The 14907-nt window shown below is 44.7% G+C and overlaps 1 protein-coding gene across 2 annotated transcripts in view; it reads right to left on the bottom strand.

The window, feature by feature from the left end:
• SCARA3 (scavenger receptor class A member 3) overlaps window positions 1-14907 on the bottom strand; it is a 172396-nt gene that overhangs the window by 29538 nt on the left and 127951 nt on the right. The window lies entirely within an intron of this gene.

Genomic DNA, 14907 nt, shown 5'->3' on the forward strand with positions numbered 1-14907 from the left:
CTCAAAGTTGTATTCAAGTGCGGATAAAATCCACCTAGAAATTCTGAGCGTGACATTGCCTTCCAAACCTCTCCCACCTCTGAACAAATGCACTAGAGGTTTATGATCAGTGCGTACTCTAAATGGCAAACCCCAAAGAAAATATCTAAAATGCTTGATGCCCCAAGCACATACGAGAGCTTCTCTCTCAATGACAGAATAAGAGACTTCAGCGCCCTGAAGTCTTCTCGAAGCAAAACCTATAATCCTCTCCCCACCATCATGAATTTGAGACAATACCAGCCTAATTCCTACCGCGCTAGCATAAGTAGTGACCAAGGTTTTGCCTTGACATAGAAATGACCAAGAGTTGGTGCATGTAAAATTCCCATCTTTACACATCTGAACGCTTTTCACATGCCTCATTCCATTCAAACGCAACTCCATTTTTCATTAATAATCTCAAGGTTCTACTACATCAGAAAACCCCTTTATAAATTTAGAGCAATACTCAGCTAGTCCCAGAAAGGACTTCAATTGGTCCTTATTCAAAGGAGTTGGAGCATCATTTATTGCTGAGATTATACTTTTCTTAGGTTTTATTCCTAATCCAGATATTTCATGTCGTAAATAATTTATGCAGTCTCTCTTTAGTTGACATTTTTCTTTCTTAATCGTCAATTGCGATTCTCATATTTACATGACTAGAGAATCTGGATTTCATTAAAGACTCGGAGGCTGACATTATGCATACAACTTTTAATGCAGATCCCAGCAGCCGCATCACAATAGAAAGTTCCAAATAGAACAAAGGCAACAGCTAAAAGCCATGAGCCAACAACACACAGCCTCTTTTAAATGAGGACAAAGAAGATAAAGTTCAAATGTTGAAGCAGAGAAGAATCAAACTTCGGAACAAGGAGACCGCATAACTTGAAACTTGACTGGAGAAGGTCCAAAGAAGAAGTCAGGCAGGTAGGCTTGAAAAAGGCGCAGTCCAGATTAGGCGTTATCTGAAAAGATAAAGTAATTAAACTAAAGAATCTCAAGAGACATATCAAGAGAAAAGAACAAATTCAAAGGTCAAAAATCAAAGTAAACATTACATTACAATAAGTTACACAAGGTAGCAATAATAAATGGAATGCCTCCAGAGGAGGGAGGGAGGGATAATGTCAGCCTCCGAGTCTTTAATGAAATCCAGATTCTCTAGTCATGTAAATATGAGAATCGCAATTTCATTACAAGACCGGAGGCTACATTATGCATGTTGGAAGCTTCCTAAAACAGCATCAGACATATGTTGGATGGGTTTACAATAATGACGAGCGAAGGTACCTGCATTGGACCAATCAGCAGCTTTCAAAATATCATCCAACTTACCTCCAGACCAAAGTGATTTGCTAGCCATAGCACCTCTTAGAGAATGAGCCTGAAATATGGATAAATCAACTCCGGCTAACTTCATAGCCATTTTAATCCATCTAGCAATAGAAGGAGAACTAATACCTTTATGAGGTTTAATAAAAGAAATAAGCAATTGATTAACGCCAACTGGACGGAGTCCAGACATTTTGAGGTCATATTCTTTCATGCACTGAACAACACAGAGTTTAGGATGTAGATCGAATCGTGGGTAAAATATGGAGTCAGACATGGTTTTAGTACGACTATGAATATCAAATTTAACACCAAAAACATTATAGGAACGATAGGAAATATCCAAAGAACGGATATCAGAGGATCTTCTGCAAGAAACCAGGCATAAGAGAGTAGCCAGTTTAATAGAAAGATACTTCCGGTTGAGGAGAGAATTAGAAGGCCAATTACTAAAGAGACGAAGAATCAAATTAACGTCCCAAAGTATGTCATACTTGGGTTTAGGGGGTCTTTTGAGACGAATACTCTTCATAACCCTACAAATGATAACATTTTTTCCAATGGTTTTGCCATTAACGAGGGTATGTCCCGCAGAAATTGCTGACCTAAAGCAATTAATGGATCTATAACTAAGTCCCCTTTCAAATTGTTCGACTAGAAAATTGGTTACGTCAACAATAGGAGCCTCCAAGGGATCCAGGTCCCTTTCCAAGCACCAACAAACCCAAAGTTTCCAGATTCTATTGTATCTGTAATGTGTGCCTGGTGCCCAAGACTCCCTGAGGAGAACTGAAGCCGTGTCCGAAAGTCCTGAGATCTCGTTAGATCTCCTGACACCTTCCAAGCAAGAAGGGACAAAGTCTGATTGAGAATAAGGGGATGAATTCGACCGTCTGAATCTGTGAGAAGATCTTCCAGAGACGGGATTAAAAAAGGAATGCTGCAAGTTAGTTCCAGAGCAGTTGGAAACCAAGCTTGGGAGGGCCAGAAGGGAGTTATCAAAGTGAGGAGACATTGTTCTTGTCTCACCTTCTGGAGGACTCTCTGAATCATCGCAAAGGGGGGAAAGGCATATCCCCGGACATCCCTCCAAGGCTGGAGGAAGGAGTTGAATGCTCGAGCACCCGGGTCGGGCATCCAGCTGAAATAATCTGGAAGTTGGGAGGTGAGTCTGCTTGCAAAGAGATCCACCTCTAGAGGGCCCCAAATGTGGTTTAAAGTCCTGAAGACATGAGGGTTCAGCTTCCAATCGCTGAAATCCACAAGGAACCTTGAGTTCCAATCCGTGGATGAGTTGGCAGAGCCCGGAAGGTATTCTGCTTTTAGAGCAATCTTGTGCTCCAGGCAAAACATCCAAAGTTTTTTTGCTAGATCCGAGAGATCCGGAGACCTCGTGCCTCCTAGGCGATTGATATAAGCCACTGCCGACATGTTGTCCATTTTCAAAAGGACAGACCTTCCTTGAAGCGAATCTTTGAAGCTCATAAGAGCATAAAGTCCGGCCGTCAGCTCCAGATAGTTTATGTGGTGGAGAGATTCGTCCTGAGACCAAAGTCCTCCAGTGTTTACATCCGAGAGGCAAGCACCCCAACCGTGAAGGCTGGCGTCTGATTCCAGAACGAATTCCGGGGAAGAGCCAAAAATGGCCTTGCCGTTCCAAGCCTCCAGATTGTTTAGCCACCAAATCAATTCTGAACGAGAGTCTGAGTCCAGAGAAATCTGATCTCCGTACCAAAGTCCTGACCTCAGGGCTCTCGCTTTGACTCTCTGAAGAGCCCGATAATTGAGTGGTCCTGGAAAAATCGCTTGAATTGAAGACGAGAGGAGACCTAGTAACCTGGCTAAGTCCCTGAGGGAGAGAGACTGTTTGCTCAGAGCATGTTTTATTTGCTTCTTTATTTTCGCGATCTTCTTTGAAGGAAGGAGGAGGAGACAATGGGTGGTATCGACCGTGAAGCCCAGGAATTCCAAGGATTTTGAGGGAGTCAAGTGAGACTTTTCCTTGTTTATGATGAAACCTAGACTTTCTATGAGTTTCATCGCAAAATCCAGGTCTCGAATTAAGTGTGACTTTTCTTGTGCCATAATTAGAATATCGTCTAGGTAAATAATTAGACGAACACCCCTTGATCTTAGGTGGGAAACAACGGCTCTCATCACTTTTGTGAAGCACCATGGTGCGGAAGAGAGACCAAATGGAAGAGCTTGAAATTGGTACAGTCGACCTTTCCAAAGAAATTGGAGAAAATGTTGATGGGCTTTGGCCATGGGGATAGTAAAATAGGCGTCCTTGAGGTCGAGTTTGGCTAACCAGTCCCCTTCTAGGAGCAGATCTCTCAAGAGGTGGATACCCTCCATCTTGAAATGTCTGTAGGAAATGAATCTGTTTACTTGGCGAAGGTTTATAACCGGCCTCCAACCCTTGTCTTTCTTTTCGACCAAAAAAAGGTTGCTCACAAAACCTATCAGATCCATAGGGACCTCCAAGATTGCACCTTTCTGAATCATTGAAGAGATTTCCTCTTCTATTATGTCTTGTTGTACCTGCGACATTGGAATACATTTTGGGAGAGAAAGCTGAATAGGTTCCTGATCGAAATCTATCGTAAAACCCCTTACAGTGCTTAGAACCCAAGGATCCTGAGTGATGGATTCCCAATTTTTTACGAAATACTTCAGTCTCCCGCCCACCTTTGAAGGGAAAGAAAGGGAAGGTAGGGGAGAAGCACTCACCTGAGGGGTTGGTCTGGGTGTTTGACCCACGTGTTCTGAATCCTCTGCCACGTTGTCCTCTGCCCCTTTGAGGGTAGAATTGTGGACCTGAGTATTGGAATTGTTGGTATTGAGGGTATCCTCTGCCACTTCCACGAGATCTGAAGTTGGGCCTCTGAGAAAAACGGCCGGAAGGTTGGCCTCGTCTTCCGGCCCTTCCAAAAAGGCCGTTTCCAGTGTTGAAAACCTTGCGCATGTTTTGTTGCGCTCTGTCTAAGGCAGTGAATGTAGAAACATACTTGCCGAGGGATTTAATTAAATCTTCGCCAAAGAGAAGTCCTTTTTGGCTATTAGAGGGTTCCTTATCAGCGAGATCGGCGAGTTTAGGATTAATACGAGTGAGAACCACTCTACGCCTCTCAGCATTAATGCTTGTATTAGCATTTCCTAAGAGAATAATAGCTCTTTGGCTCCATCCTCTAATGAGCTCAGTATCAAGATGGGTCCCCTCCAAATGGGACTCCTCTGCAGAGTCGAGGATTCTCGTGAGAGGGCCAAGGACGTCGAGAAGACAATCCTGACAAGTTTTAAAGGATTTCTCGATACCCTTCCTGGGGTCACGTCCCAATTTAAAAAGGAATTTGATCAAGTCAGGATCAAGATTTGGGGTGTAACAGGTCTTATCCCCAACCGAGGGTCTGGAACATTCTGCTCTCAAGATGTTACGAGTTTCCCTCTCCAAGGGATATCTAATCCATTTTTTAACAAACTTGGAGACATGTTCTTGAGGGTACCATTCAGAGCTTCGTGGATGTCTTAAGTTTTGAGGAGAAAGCATCTCCTCACCCAAAGGGTTACATATAACGTCTTTACTGGATGGGTCCGTATTATCTAGACCATCCCCAAAATCGTGGTCTTGGTCGTTAAGATCAAAAACATATTCATCTATAAATTCAGAGTCATCTGAGGCACGATCATCGTCATAGTGAGCATTCCTAAAATGTGTGTCGCTTCGGGCACCAATATTCTTTGTGCCGCCAAGGGCACCCAAACCAGTTGAGGTGCGAAGACCTCCCTAATTCCTTGAGGTACTAGGACCTCAAATCGTAGATGAGGTGCTAAGACCTCCCATGCTCAAGTGAATATTATTGTTCTTTTTTAGTCTTTTACCGGAGACTGAATCATTTTGCTGAATAGGGCGTTTTGAATTCAATACAGTAGGAGGACCCTCTTTGAGAGATGATCTTATATTAAATAAGTCGGTGGTGACATCCTGACAAGGAGCAGAGGCTTCTTCAGAGCCAGAGCTGGACATATTGTTTAAATAAGGTACAGTCACGAAGTAATGGGTTAATTTTAAAATCGTGATGAAAAACGGATTTGAGCTCGAAATTTGCTGAAATAACAAAGGGGAAAAACGCTAAAATATTGAGGGTTTAAACATATGCCTGAAACGAGTAAACTGTCGCTTGCCGGTCAGGACGAGCGCTGTCAGGCGAGAGGGGTTGTCATAGAAACGCCCTGAAGCTTGTGGGCGCGTGCGAAATAGAGGAAATGTCCCTAGCAACCCTACGACGCGGCGTCGCTGTTGCTAAGGGTCATTCCTCGAAAGCGCCACAGACTCGCGTTGTTGAGCGCGAGTGAAAGTTGGAAAAAAACAACGAGGGAAATGAAATACTTACATAGTGAACAACAATGCGTATTGCCAGCGAAGGGAATAAGCGAAGGAAGTAAGGGAAAATTAAATACTTACTCTGGTAAATTACGATGTATATCGCCAGAAAGACTTGCTAAGCGCAAATTAAATAAAAGGAGAAAAACGCGAAGCAGGACACAATCGCGTGTGGGGGGGGGGGGGGAGGAGGGGGGGGTTTGAGATGAGGGAGATTTCCATATATTGGAAATCGGTATTGGGAGGGGGGTGTGGGATTATGGGGGAAGGAAATTGTCACACCATAAAAGTAGACTCATGCCACACCATAAAGACAGGATCATGTTAAAGTCAAGAGAAACCCCCAAATACCATAAATCGTTAAATAAAACTCTAAAGAATCAATAGAGCACAGATGATAAGAGAGTATAAGGTAGACTTATCTGCTTGGGAGCCGCATTTAAAAGAGGCTGTGTGTTGTTGGCTCATGGCTTTTAGCTGTTGCCTTTGTTCTATTTGGAACTTTCTATTGTGATGCGGCTGCTGGGATCTGCATTAAAAGTTGTATGCATAATGTAGCCTCCGGTCTTGTAATGAAATCCTTGCCTCTCCATACGCTCCAATACCTCAGTTAAAACCTTGTCGAGGTGATCACAATTTTTTCCAACTATCAATACATCATCTTGGACCATAGAATATTGCTCATACCATCAAGGACCTGCTGCATTATCCTTTGAAACACCGCTGAGGCAGACGCTAAACCAAATGGCATTCTGCAGGAACGAAATGCCCCCAGCGGTGTAACAAATGAGGTAAGATGTCTGGATTCTTTATCTAAATCGATCGATCTGATGATAAGCAGCAGACATATCTATCACACTGAAAATAACTCCTCCTCCCATCGCACTCAACATTTCGGACATATTCAGCAGAGGGTGTCTGTCAACCCAAATATTCCTATTAAGGTCACGCAAATCCACACAGAGCCGAATTTTGGCTCCCCCATCCCTGGGTGCGACCACAATGGGCACAAGACATTCCGAGGCCTCAATAGGCTCAATGATCTTCATCTCTAACAGTTTATCAAGCTCTTCTTGGAGTGGAACTCTCATTAAAATGGTACATTTCTCACTTTGTGAACTACTGGTACAGCATTTTTTTTGAGGATGATCTCGTGGGAAAAACCTTTCAATTTGCTTAGTTCCTCAGAGAAAACATTTGGAAATTTCTTCATAATATCAGTTTCATAACCGTCAATGTTAAGAATAGTGAAGAAGAAACCGGCTCAGCTGCATTAGGATTAAGCAAAATCCCTAAATCTTTTTGGTGGCGCCAACCTAGTAAATTAGAACCTTGTTTTGTTAGATACACCCGTCCAAACACTTTCCTTCCAGAAAAAGGTATCACTATCCATCTAAGTCCTAGAATATCTATGGTTTTCCCACCATACCCAACCGTTTTGATGTCAGGTGCATCCCAAGAATTCATATCACTCTCCTCACCCCAAACTTTAAGATACATTTCTCTGGATAATAGCGTATAAAAAACTTCCAGAGTCAATCAACATCCTGGCATCCTTAGTACCAGGATGCTTCACATCTTTACTGTCAAAATTTATGAGGCAGCAAGAAGATGAACAGACCTCCAGCTCCTTCTCCAGCTCCAGTGTCTATTTACTTTCTTCAACCAACAACATTCCAATCACCTAGCAACAGCTTACCATTCTATAAAGAATAAATCCCTACATACATACAGCATATAAAACACACATGTACCTTATTGGTGCCCCAGTTCTAGTTTGACAGTTTTTGAATACCAATCTGGACATGCCACTTGGTAACGTGTATATCTACTAACTGAAAATTGGATTTAGCCAGAATGTCAGAATAACATTAAACAGGCCTGGGGTAGAGACAGGTAAGTGCAAATGCAGGTGAGGCTTCTGCCACTCACTTGTTGCCATCATTGCGATTATCTAGTGTTTCTAAATAGATTGCTCAGAGGTGGGCATGGGCCATCCATGCCTGCTAGATGAAAAGGCCTCCAGAGGAAGGGTGTGCAAAAGCCTCTGCTTTGTGACTCTGAAGATGTAGTGTCTCTTTTGCCCACATTAGATAAGGCATCACAAATGAGGACTGGAAGATTTGATGCTGTTAGGCTAGTATCTGCAAATCAGGGCCACCCTGAAAGGGTGCCACTCTGTTTACAAACTGTACTATGGAATGTACATTTGATAAATAGTGGCTCCTCATAGTCTTTGCCGTCTGTTCACCCTTTAGTCTATGGCCTACAGAGTGTTACTTGTAGAAGGCGCGAGTCTGAGATTAATGCCAGTCGCACTGAAACTGGAAAGTTGTCTTAATTTAACTAGTACATAATCAGCTTGCAGATACAGAGGTAGGGAGCTTCAAATCATGGCAAAGGCAACAGAAAAGCCCTGTTCCCCTGAGTTAGAATCCAAACTATACCATTTTCTGCTGAAAGGCAATTTTTCTCTTCATCTATTCCCATACCTGGTGTGTCAGGCAGTTTGGTGCGACCCGCGCAATGAAGGAAAATGCGCTGCATTATGGGGAATGCGCTGTCCCCTGGGCAGCCTCGAACTTCACGTGAAATACTGAGCGGCTGCTTTAAAGCCACTCCATGTTTCACTGTGCAGGCGGCAAACCACCTGCACTTTTAAAGGGGAATAGAGATCCCCTGCTGGAGTGTGCAGTCTGTGATTGTACCCACCTGCAAGGGGATGTCTGGGGGGAGTCCATCGGACCTTCTTTCCCCCTCCAGAGGACTGCCCTCAGTGGGCGCACTGACAATGCACCAATCAGTGCGCCTCCTGAGGGCTACTTTGCCTCTGCGCCAGCATCAGTAATACGGTGTTGGCGCAGAGGCAAAGGGATTCCCTCATTTGCATGGGGCACGCCCCAATGGAAATGAAGAAACAAACGCCCCCTTGAAGATAGTGCTGGCCCTTTTTCTGTGCCAGAGCTATTCGTGTTACAGAAGGGGCAGCACAAGCGCCTGCTTCCCTTCTGTATTACCAAAGTGCCCCAGGGGCACGCAAAGCAGGCGCAAACGCCGGTTGCGCCCCGGGGTACTTTATGTAATATGGCCCATGGAGGCTGAAGATCACAACCATGAGTCAGATCAGTCGAACGAGTTGGGTGTTTGTCATTGACACCTTTACCCACCGTGGACATGTAGGCAGACAGAGTTTGACAGAACTCGCTTGCCTACCACACTAAGTGGTCCAGAAGTAAGCAATCTTCAAAAGAAAACAATTGTAAGCATTTTACGATTCCAGACGAGCACTGTTAGTAACTTTATTTCCACTTTCCTGTCAATGTTCACCCTTCCCTATCGCCATTGTTTACAAATGAAGTACTTTGTCAGAATAAGGGCTGATGAAATAATGGTCGTTCATGAACATCAGTACCTGCTAATAAACATGAAATACACAGAAAGTAACCACACACTGATAAGGTCATTATCACTAAAGATACAATGATTTTCGCATTAAGTAGCCTTACCAAAACGAAATAAGAAACTGCAAGCATCCTTCTTGGAGTGACCCTACAGTACCCATCTGCCCTTGGCTGTTATTAAGGATTCCACCGAGCAAAGCAAAAAAAAAAAAAAAAAACATATTGTGCTTGTGCACTTTAACTAATGTAAATAATTAGCTTTCAGTATTTGTAATTCAGAGGTGATCAAACATAAACTAACTTATGAACAACTTTGAGTTTATTTCCTTGAGATGCCGCCACACATCGGAGATCAGTGCCCACAACTGGCGGTGGCACCGCAGGAGAAGGAGGGAAGCACGATTTGCATGTTGGGATATTGGAGAATTTTTGAAACTGTTGCAAAGAATGGGAAAAAGAGAGGGCTAGCGAGCGGGTAACACTGCTGGAGTAGGCAGTGGCGGCTCTTCCGCTAAGGTGGAGGAGGGTTACCGCACCGTTTTTAGCAGTGGAAAAAAATAAAAATAAAATGATAATAACGAGTTATTATCATTTTATTTGTTACCACTGCGGCAACTGCGCGTGGCGCGGCGGGGCTGCTCTGCTCTCAGAGCAACGGGAGGAGTGGTGAGCACTCTGTAATTGCCAATGACTGTTTGGCCGGCCCGCAGTCATGTGCACTTTGCATGTTCTCCACCCAGGTTGCATTAAAGCCTGGGTGGAGAACACGCCCAGGCTTCTATTCCCTGGCTGAGCACCGAACCACGGTGCTCAGACCAATCACAACGCTGCATTGCAGCATTGTGATTGGCTTAGGAAAGCCTGGAAGCCTGGGTGCTTCCTGTTCCGGTGCAGAGGGATAGCGAACAGGATAGACGCGGCGAGGAGGTACGTTTTTTTTCTTTTTTCTCTTTACTCCCTTTCTCCCCACCCCTAACCCCTCTGCTCCTGCCCTCTACCCAACCACTGGCAGTAGGACAACAGAAGCAGAGTTTGCAAGCTGGGAAATTGGAGGACCTTTGTAACTGTTTTTCAGAGCAAGCACATAACTTCTACCCAATCAAAGCGCTCTCAGTATGTGGGCGGAGCCAACATCCAAAAATGTGGGTGGAGCCAAAGCCGCTCTCTTGGTGATTCTCACATAATTATCTGGGGACAGCTGCTCTGTTAAGTCATACCATAAAAATATAAGAGCTATGACAAAGGATGCAAACACTTTCAACCACTGGCAGGAAAGTGTTAACTACACAGACCACCAAATGAGCCCCTTGATATAACATTGTGCAAATTTCCAGTTAGGACCGTCATGCAGTGTTTCTGAATGCTGAATCAGCAGTAAAGGCATGCGTTGCCATCTCCCAGATTGTGGCTGTGGCCTGTGGGAGAGCCCTTTGGAAGTGGAAATTCTTCAGCTCTGAGCTATATCTCTGAGAATCTCACAACTGACAGGCTGCTGCTTGTGAAAGGAGAGTTGCTCCAGCTCTTGCTGCCAACAACGAAAAGCAGGCTCAGCAAATAGAGGCCAGAGGTGGAACTTCCAGTCCTAAACAGCACAGCACAACTCCCCAGTGGCAAGTCCTACTGACACAGCATGATATCAAGCAGCCCGTCTTATTGACAGCACAATGCCAAAGATCCAGTACTACTGACGCAGCACGATCAACAGCAGCCAATCTCAGCGACACAGCATGAAGGCCAGTAGCCAGTCCTAATGACACACGATGATGCCCAGCAGCCAGTCCTAGTGACAGAGCACAATGCCAAGCAGCCAGTCCTACTGATACACGATGATGCCCAGCAGCCAATCCTAGTGACAAAGCACAATGCCAAGCAGCCAGTCCTACTGATACACGATGATGCCCAGCAGCCAATCCTAGTGACAAAGCACAATGCCAAGCAGCCAGTCCTACTCACACAGCATGATGCACAGAGGCCAGTCCTAGCGACACACCATGATGCCCAGCAGCCAGAAGTTTGTTTTTGCATTTTTTATTTAGAAGCGCTGCAAGTAGGTACATGGTTAGCTGGTCCTCAGCAATATAACTGGCCACCAGAGGCAGTGAAACCGGCTTCCACCCAGCCAGCCCACCAAAACACCTGGTGGGCCGGTTCGACCTGGGTATCTCTAACACTGTCCTCGACTGCCCTCATCTGGGGGGTCATAAAGGCAGCACCAGGAACAGAAATGAGACATGGCTATTTCCTCTCTGGAATTTCGGCTCCTTGCTCCCCTCTTAAAACCCTAGAAGCAAACAGGGGACCATTGAGGGTCTAAGCAGGAGATTAGGAGTGCACCCCATATGGCCCCTGGGGATGAAAAGGTGGGTGATGTCATATTCGCTACCTCTGGCATTCAATCAGCCAGGATTTCTAAAGCGCAGCTATTCACCAGTGAGGGTATCCAGGCTCTGAGAACACTGCTGCTGGGGAGGGTTCAGTTGGACAGCCAGGTCTTGAGTCCTTTCCTGAGTTCCAGGGGAGTGGATGAGATCCAGAGGTGAAGTGGTAGGTTGTTCCAAGACTTTGCGGCGAGATAGAAGGAGCATCCTCCATTCTTGCTGCGTCTGATGCGGGGTTGTGAGTGAGAAAGAAGAAGGTGCAGCGCAGGTGTCTGGAGGGTTGGTGGAACTTCATGAGGTGGTTGATGTATGCTGGTCCTTGGTTGTGTAGAGCTTTGAAGGTGTGGATCTATTCTGAATGGAAAGCCAAAGGAGCTTCTTGCGGTGGGGGGTGATGTGGGTCTGCTTGGAGAGGTCTAGAATGAGTCTGGCCACTGACTTCTGTATGGGTTGCAGACTTAAGGAGATTGAGGTGATTCTTATTTAGAGTGCCTAGCCATCGTCCAGTCAGCTGATGACATGAGCTTGGGTGACTGTCCATCTGGTGTTGATGGGGAACCACTTATGGAACATGCAAAGGGTGAGGAAGCAGGCTGATAGGACTATGTTCATCTGTCTTTTCATGGTGAGCACACTGTCCAGGATGATGTCAAAGTTGCTGGTGTGATCGGTCTGAGTTGGTGAGGGTCCTAGGTTGGGAGGCCCCAGACGTTGCTCTGCAGTCAGGTGTTGTTAATGAGGTTAGCACTTCCGCCTTGTCTGTGATGAACTGTAGGGAGTTGTCTTTCATCCAGTCTGTGACGCTCGTCATGCACCTACAGGATGTTGGGCAGCGTGATGGAGGAGTCTTTTCATCGAGAGAAGATAGCCGGGTGTCGTTGGTGTAGGATATGATATTTAGTCCATGTGTATTGATGACGCTCGCCAACGACGTGGGTGTTGAACAGAGTAAGGCTGAGGGATGAACCTTGAGGGACGCCACAGATGGTGTTTTCGGGCTTTCAAGGTAAAAGGAGGTAAGCAGAGTCTCTGGGCCCTTCCAGTGAGAAAGGAGGCAATCCATTTTTAGGGCACCTCCTTGGATTCCAATGTGGTGATGCCTTTTGATAAGGGTGTGGTATGATACTGTGTCAAATGCTGCTGAGAGGTCGAGGAGGATCAGGGACACTAATTTTCCCAGGTCAAGGAGGAATCTGATATTGTCTGTGGCTGCAATCAGGGCACTTTCGGTACTGTGATTTTTGCGGAATCCGGATTGAGAGATGTCCCAAAGACATCTGTCCAGGTGTTCTCTGAGTTGGTGGTTGATGACCTTCTCGAGGACATTGGCGGGAAAGGGCAGCAGAGAGATGAGGTGGTAGTTCATGAGTTGGTTGGGTTGGCGGATGGTTTCTTGAGTAGGGGTTTGACTTCTGCATGTTTCCAATCTTCAGCAGTGTGATGAATCGAAGTCCGTGGAAAAACCTAACTATATCTATTGCATCTAAAAGGTTTTATCAAAGGACACTAACTTGAATCTCAACTGAATGTGCAGTACAAATTACTCAGCAACAAGGGAAATGTTTTGAGTAGTTAGGAAGAGCAAAGTGCATACAACACATTCTTCACAGCTTTTTAAATTACTCTGAAAAGAATGAGCTCCATGAGAGCAGTTGGCTGCCCCATTACTCAAGTTTTTGCAAACCTAGCCTTGCAGCTCCTTGATGTCAGCCCTCCTACACCTGGGTGACCCTAGTCTCCTGTTACTCTCCTCTCCTCCTCCTTTAACCCACTGACTCATGCCATAATTTCTATTTATATAGCGCAGACCTAACTAGGAAGCAACAGATCACTGTACATTACATACCAGGTTAGGGAGGCGATCTACAAAATCATGTACATCAAGTGTGGATTACACACATAAAATTCATCCATTCCATTTTACATTTTGAGGCACAGGGAGATGAAGTAATTTACCTAGAATAACAATGTGGAGCCAAGCACCAAGGCTGGAATTCAAACCTGTACCACTCTCCTGGCCACCTGGTTAGATTTATTGTTATATATTTATGTTACTAATACAAACCCACGCTTGTTTTCAAATCCTTAGTGCCTCGATAAGCGACCAATACACTGTATTACGACCTGTTGACTAACTTTCACTATTTGGCCTTCATCTTCAGGGCCTTGTAACTCTGCTACACACTCAGCTAACTTTATATTGTGTGGTACTGTAATTGCATTTGTATAGTGCTTACTACCCTAATGAGATATTGAACTCTTTATGGTGTGAAATCCAAATAAATTCATAATGCTACAGTTTCGTTCTACAGGTATGCACTTTGTTTTGGCTCTCTTTGCATGTTTTGCTGATGCCCTGCACATACGATCTACTCCGAACAACTGCTACACTTTTAATTATTCTATTAACCCTGCCAACTCTGAGTCTAGTAACTCTGCCACATTTTCAGCGAAGTTTGTTCAAATTTTGCGGCCATTTCGAACAATACCTATTCCCTTTAGTTTGGCTCCTTTTTGATACAGGTCTTTCACACTTAGCAGCTGTGAACTATTATGACTATTGTATGTATTGCTCTTCTTACATTATGCAAGATATCTAGGCATTCCTATTGCAGGCCTGTTATGCCTGCCTGCTGATACTTTTAAACATAGCACACCTTATGCCAATGAAAAAAATCTACTCCGTGAAACCTGCAGTGAGTGCACTGTGTGCAGTATAAAACAATAAATAAATATCTTGTGAACTAACTTTAATGAAAGTTACTTCCATTAAAATACAATTGAACCTAAATATTTAAATTACTTTTCAGGCATATTTCGTAAAAATCCACTAATGTAAAGCGGAAATATGTTTTGGCGGCTTTCCTCCTATTCTTCGAGTGCCTTTAGTCTTTCTTTGTTATTCACAGCTGGACAGAGCCCTTCCACATGATAGAAAATTCCCCTCCATATGTCGTCACACCATTGACCTGGATCTTACTTTTTCACGCCCTCCCCACTTCCTCGCCACATGCTCATGTTGCCCCCGCCCCGCCTCCCTCGCTTCCCTTCTCCATGTCTATGGGCACAGATAAGTTACTTTTGCTTTCTTCTCAGACCCATCCATGCTGCTTCCGAGCAGATGTGAATTCAGCACTAAAGGGCCTAGAAACTATGAAAATACCCTGTGATAGACTGCAGTGCTAGAAAGCAAAGAAGGACTCTGTATTTAGTCCCTGTTAATTATGGTTGCGCTTGACAGCACAGCTGTTGTCAGATAATTATGTGAGATTCACCAGGTGAGAGGCTTTGGCAAGTTGGGAGGCAGGACTACATCCTTTGATTGGGTGGGCATTGTGTGCTACCACCAAAAGATGCTTGCCCTTCACACAATTGTGATCATTTT

Source organism: Lissotriton vulgaris, chromosome 6 (assembly GCF_964263255.1).
Source record: "Lissotriton vulgaris chromosome 6, aLisVul1.2, whole genome shotgun sequence".
Taxonomy (NCBI): domain Eukaryota; kingdom Metazoa; phylum Chordata; class Amphibia; order Caudata; family Salamandridae; genus Lissotriton; species Lissotriton vulgaris.